This window comes from Oncorhynchus gorbuscha, linkage group LG21, assembly GCF_021184085.1.
Source record: "Oncorhynchus gorbuscha isolate QuinsamMale2020 ecotype Even-year linkage group LG21, OgorEven_v1.0, whole genome shotgun sequence".
Classification (NCBI taxonomy): Eukaryota; Metazoa; Chordata; class Actinopteri; order Salmoniformes; family Salmonidae; genus Oncorhynchus; species Oncorhynchus gorbuscha.
Window position 1 is genome coordinate 48,341,070 of NC_060193.1, and position 6,674 is coordinate 48,347,743.

Sequence of the window (6,674 nt, forward strand, 5' to 3'; positions counted from 1 at the left end):
AATGTTTTGTTGGTACATTTAAAATGCTGTTATTGAGGTCATTTTCTAGTAGTTGACGTCAGAGGTCAGCATGTGGGAGAACTCTGTGCTCAGGAATGATGGTGGTTTCAAGACAACTGGGAACTCAAAAAATACATATAAGGTACAATCATGACATCAGTGATCTTCTGGTTGTAAAGTCGGAGCTCTAGCAAGATGCCAAGTTTCCAACTTGGAATTCAGAGTTGACCGCTCAATATGAAGGAGCTCGAACTCCGTTGATGACAACTCAAAACAAATTTTCCCAGTCACTGAAGTAGGAAGTCAGAGATTTCCGAGTTCCAAGATCCAAGTAGCCAGTTGTTTTGAACACGGCATGCAGGGGCGTTCAAGTGGATTATTCCCAGTCGTATGTGGTAATACCACCTTCCCAGTTAGTTGAGACCGCAGCATAAATTTTTTTAAAACTTGACCAATAGAGTCAATTTTAAACTTGCCTAATAATTGCAATTAAATATGGCTCCTGGAACATGAATATGTCAACATAAATGGACGGACGGACGGACGGGACTCTAAAAACTGCAATATTCTCTGCTTTTCTGAAACATGGCTCTCGGACAAGATACCCCCCATGGCTATCCAACTCGATGGATTCTCCATTCACCAGGCGGACAAGACAGTGGAGTTGGGGACATCTAGGGGGGGAGGGGTTTTCCTCTACATCAACACCAACTGGTGTGCTAACTCCAGCGCGGTGGAAGTGCCGACCCACTGTTCACCTGTCTTGGAATACCTGATGGTCAAATGCCGACCCTTTTACCTCCCAAATTTCAGCTGTAATTGTGACTGTTCTATACATTCCACCTCAGTACAGGAAAATAACAAGCTGCCACTTAACGAACTGTACAAGGCTATAAACAAGCAAGAAACTCCACATCCAGAGGCTGCTTTTTTTCTTCCCATGTCCGCCATTCGGCAAATCAGATCATGACTCCGTACTCCTGCTTCCTGTTTACAAGCAGAAACTCAAACAGGAAGTTACCCATGACTCGCTCTGTTGAAAATGGTCACCAGAATCAGAGATTATGCTGCAGCTTTGCTAGCGCTGATTTGAATATGCTTTGAGACTCCACTAACCAACTCTGTCACTGGCTTCGTTAGAAAATGTATCGGCAATGTTGTCCCCACGGTGAGGGTTCGCTGCTTCCCCAATCAAATGCCCTTGATTAACACAGAGGTTGGCGCTAAACTAAAGGACAGTGCAACCGCACACAGAACTATCGTAGACAACCCCGAGGCTATGGCAGAGGACAGGAATAAGTACAAGAAGTCCCGCTATGACTTCCGCAGAGTCATCAAATGTGCAAAAGGACAATATAGGAATAAGGTGGAATCAAAGTACACAGGCTCCGACGCCCGCCACACGTGGCAGGGACTACAGTCCTTTACGGATGGCAAATGAAGACCCAACCGTGATCTGCTCAACAATGCCTCCCTACCAGACGATCTCCATGCATTTTATGCATGCTTTGACAACAACAAGATCGTGCCAGGTGTGAGGGCCCTCACCGACCGTGTGGATTGGGTGATCTTGCTCTCCGAGGCCAATGTGAGAAAAGTCTTTAATCAGGTCAACATCCGCAAGGCCAAGGGACCCAATGGTATTCCGGGGTGCATTCTCGGAGCATGCGCAGAACAGCCTCTCCCTGTCCCAGACTGTAATCCCCACATATTTTAAGATGACCACCATTATTCCTGCCCATAAGAACTATCGCCCTGTAGCACTCATTTCTGTAATCATGAAGTGCTTTGAGAGGCTGGTTATGGCACAGATTAACTCCACCATCCCAGACACCCTAGACCCACTCCAATTTGCATACCGCCCCCAACAGATCCATAAATGACACAATCTCAATTGCACTCCATACTGCCCTCACCCACCTAGATAAGAGGAATACCTACGTTGCATTCAGAAAGTATTCAAACCCCTTGACCTTTTCAATATTTTGTTACCTTAGCCGTATTCTAAAATTGATGAAATTGTTTATTTTTTATCATCAAATTACACACAATACCACATAATGACAGAGCAAAAACTGTCTTCTTGGGTATGATGCTACAACATTGGCAAACCTGTATCTGGTATGTTTCCCATATTATTCTGTACAGATCCTCTCAAGCTCTATAAGGTTGGATGGGGGGCATTGCTGCACAGCTATTTTCAGGTCTCTCGGGTTCAAGTCCGCACTCTGGCTGGGCCACTCAAGGACATTCAGAGACTTGTCCCGAAGCCACTTCTGCATTGTCTTGGCTGTGTGCTTAGGGTCGTTGTCCTGTTGGAAGGTGAACCTTTGCCCGAGTCTGAGGTCCTGAGAGCTCTGAAGCAGGTTTTCATCAAGGATCTCTCTGTACTTAGCTCCCTTCATCTTTCCCTTGATCCTGACTAGTTCCCAGTCCCTGCCGCTGAAAAACATCCCACAGCATAATTCCTCCAGACGTGACACCTTGCATTCAGGCCAACGAGTTCAATGTTGCTTTCATCAGACCAGAGAACCTTGTTTCTTTAGGTGCCTTTTGGCAAACTCTATGCAGGCTTTCATGTGCCTTTTACTGAGGAGTGGCTTCCGTCTGGCCACTCTGCCATAACGGCCTGATTGCTGGAATACTGCAGAGATGGTTGTCCTTCTGGAAGGTTCACCAATCTCCCCAGAGGAACTCTGGAGCTCTGTCGGAGTGACCATCGGGTTCTTTGTCACCTCGCTGACCGAGGCCTTTCTCCCCCGCTTGCTCAGTTTGGCCGGGTGGCCAGCTCTAGGAAGAGTATTGATGGTTTCAAACAAATTCCTTTAAAGAATGATGGAGGTTCCTGTGTCCTCGGGGACCTTCAATGCTGCAGAAATGTTTTGCTACCCTTCTCCAGATCTGTGCCTCGACACAATCCTGTCTCGGAGCTCAACGGACAATTCCTTTTGACCTTATGGCTTGGTTTTTGCACTGACATGCACTGTCAACTGTGGGACTTTATATAGAGACGCGTGTGCCAATCAATTGAATATACCAAAGGTGGATTCCAATCAAGTTTTAGAAACATCTCAAAGATGATCAATGGAAACAGGATGCAGTTTAGCTCAATTTCGAGTCTCATAGTAAAGGGTATGAATACTTACAGTAGAATTTTGACTGGCTGCAATCACTGTGCTGTGGTAGGAAGGCCTGGAAAATCGCTAAAGACTCCAGCCACCCAAGCCATAGACTATTCTCTCTGCTTCTGCACAGCAAGTGGTATCGGTGCATCAAGTCTGTCACCCACAGGCTCTTGAACAGCTTCTAACCCCAAGCAATAAGACTGATAAATTGCTAACAGAATCGCTACACACACTATCTGAGTTGACCTTACTGACCTTTTAGTTTTAGTTTTGCACTGACTCCATGCACACTCACACACTCACTCCATCATCTGCTCACTCACACATAATAAGCACGTACATTTATCCTGACTCAACAATCACGCACACCCACTCACATACAAGCTGCTGCTGCTGCTGCTACTCTGTTAATCTTATATCCTGTTGCCTAGTCACCTTACCCCGATACATGTCTACCTCCATCACTCCAGTATCAACCTGTTCAACCTCTCTTTCGTATCATCTGAGATTCCCATAGATTGGAAAGTTGCCGCAGTCATCCCCCTCTTCAAAGGGGGAGACACTCTAGACCCAAACTGCTACAGACCTATATCTCTTCTACCCTGCCTTTCTAAGGTCTTCGAAAGACAAGTTAACGAACAGATTACCGACCATTTCAAATCCCACCGTACCTTCTCCGCTATGCAATCTGGTTTCAGAGCTGGTCATGGGAGCACCTCAGACACGCTCAAGGTCCTAAACGACATCATAACCGCCATCGATAAGAGACATTAACTGTGCAGCCGTATTCATCGACCTGGCCAAGGCTTTCGACTCTGTCCTCCAGATGAGCTTCAATGCCATACAACTCTCCTTCCGTGGCCTCCAACTGCTCTTAAATGCAAGTAAAACTAAATGCATGCTCTTCAACCGATTGCTGCCCGCACCTGCCCACCGTTCTGACTTAGATTATGTGGACAACTACAAATACCTAGGTGTCTGGTTAGACTGTAAACTCTCCTTCCAGACTCACATTAAACATCTCCATTCCAAAATTAAATCTAGAATCAGCTTCCTATTCTGCAACAAAGCAGCCTTCATTCATGCTGCCAAACATACCCTCGTAAAACTGACTTTCCTACCGATCCTCGACTTCGGCGATGTCATTTACAAAATAGCCTCTAACACTCTACTCAACAATAATATAATAATAATATATGCCATTTAGCAGACGCTTTTATCCAAAGCGACTTACAGTCATGTGTGCATACATTCTATGTATGGGTGATCCCGGGAATCGAACCCACTACCCTGGCGTTACAAGCGCCATGCTCTACCAACTGAACTACAGAAGGACCACAACAAATTGGATGCAGTCTATCACAGTGCCATCCGTTTTGTCACCAATGCCCCATATATTACCCACCACTGCGACCTGTACGCTCTTGTTGGCTGGCCCTTGCTTTATACTCAACGCCAAACCCACTGGCTCCAGGTCATCTGCAAGTCTCTGCTAGGTAAAGCCCCACCTTATCTCAGCTCACTGGTCACCATAGCAGCACCCACCCATAGCACGCGCTCCAGCAGGTATATCTCACTGGTCACCCCCAAAGCCAATTCTTCCTTCGGCCGCCTCTCCTTCCAGTTCTCTGCTGCTAGTGACTGGAATGAACTGCAAAAATCACTAAAGCTGGAGACTCTTACCTCGCTCACTAGCTTTAAACACCAGCTATCAGAGCAGCTCACAGATCACTGCACCTGTACATAGCTCATCTGTAAATAGCCCATCCAATCTACCTCATCCCCATACTGTAATTATTTATTTATTTTGCTCCTTTGCACCATATGTATCTCTACTTGCACACTCATCGCCTGTACATTCTACCATTCCAGTGTTTAATTGCTATATTGTAATTATTTTGCCACCACAGCCTATTTATTGCCTTTACCTCTCTTATCCTACCTCTTTTGCATATGCTGTATATAGATTTTTCTACCGTATTATTGACTGTATGTTTGTTTATTCCATGTGTAACTCTGTGTTGTTGTATGTGTCGAACTGCTTTGCTTTATCTTGCCAGGTCGCAGTTGCAAATGAGAACTTGTTCTCAGCTAGCCTACCTGGTTAAATAAAGGTGAAATAAAAAAAATAAAAAAGAATCCCTGCACATTGTAAATATGGTATTGGAAATGACCATGTATATAGTATGCTTACTTACTTATTGTGTTTTTCATATTTAGGTAGTATTTTCTTGTAATATTATATTGTTATTGATCATTGCATTGTTGGGTTTTGAGTTAGCAAGAAAGGCATTTCACTGTACTTGTGCATGTGACATGAAAACATGAAACTACTGTCCTCCAAGCTCATCACTAAGCTCAGGACCCTGGGACTGAACACATCCCTCTGCAATTGGATCCTGGACTTCCTGACGGTCACACCCAAGTGGTGAGCGTAGGCAACAACACATCCGCCACACTGACCCTCAACACAGAGGCCCCTCAGGGGTGCGTGCTTAATCTTTTCCCGAACTCCCTGTTCACCCATGACTGCTTGGCCACGCACGACCCCAAAACCATCATTACGTGTGCTGATGACACGATGGTGTTAGGCCCAATCACCAACGACGCTGTGACCTGGTAGTGTGCTGCGTTGAAAACAACCTTTTCCTCAACGTCGACAAGATAAATGAGCTGATCGTGGACTACAGAAAACGGAGGACCGTGCACGCCACCATCTACATCGACTGGGCTGTAGCAGAGCTTGTCAAGAACTTAAAGTTCCTCTGTGTCCACATCACTAAGGAATTAACATGGTCCAAACACACACCAACACAGTCGTGAGGAAGGCAGGATGATGCTTTTTCCCCCTCAGGAGACTGAAAAGATATGTCATGGGTCCTCAGATCCTCAAAAATGTCTACAGCTGCACCATCGAGAGCATCTTGACTGGCTGCATCACCGCTTGGAATGGCAGCTACTTGGCTTTTGACCGCAAGCCGCCACAGAGGGTAGTGCGTACGGCCCAGTACATCACTGAGGCTGAGCTCCCTGCCTTCCCGGACCACTAAACCAGGCGGTGTCAGAGGACGGTCCTAAAAATGGTCAAAGATTCCAGAAACCCAAGTCATAGATTCTCTCTGCTGGTAAAAGTCAAGAGGTCTGAATACTTTCCAAAAGCACTGTATGTACATATCGAACTCAATTACCTCGTACCGCTGCACAAAGACTCTGTACTGGTACTGTATATAGGTCATTTATCATGACTAATGGTGTATTTATTCCTTTTGTTTTTAACTTTCTATTATTTTTTCTGTATTGTTGGGAGGGGCCCGATAAAGTAAGCATTTCACTGTTAGTCTACACCTGTTGTTTACGAAGCATGTGACACATACCATTTGATTTGCTCCCGGGTTTAACAAGAAGGCCTTGCTACCGTCCCAGAAGGACAGTCACAGCCCAGCTGGTCGAGAAGACTGTCGTCCTCAACGCCAAAGCTGCGGCTCAAGCCAGTAATGTTGTGTGGCTCACTTGGTAGAGCATGGTGCTTGCAACTCCAGGGTTGTTGGC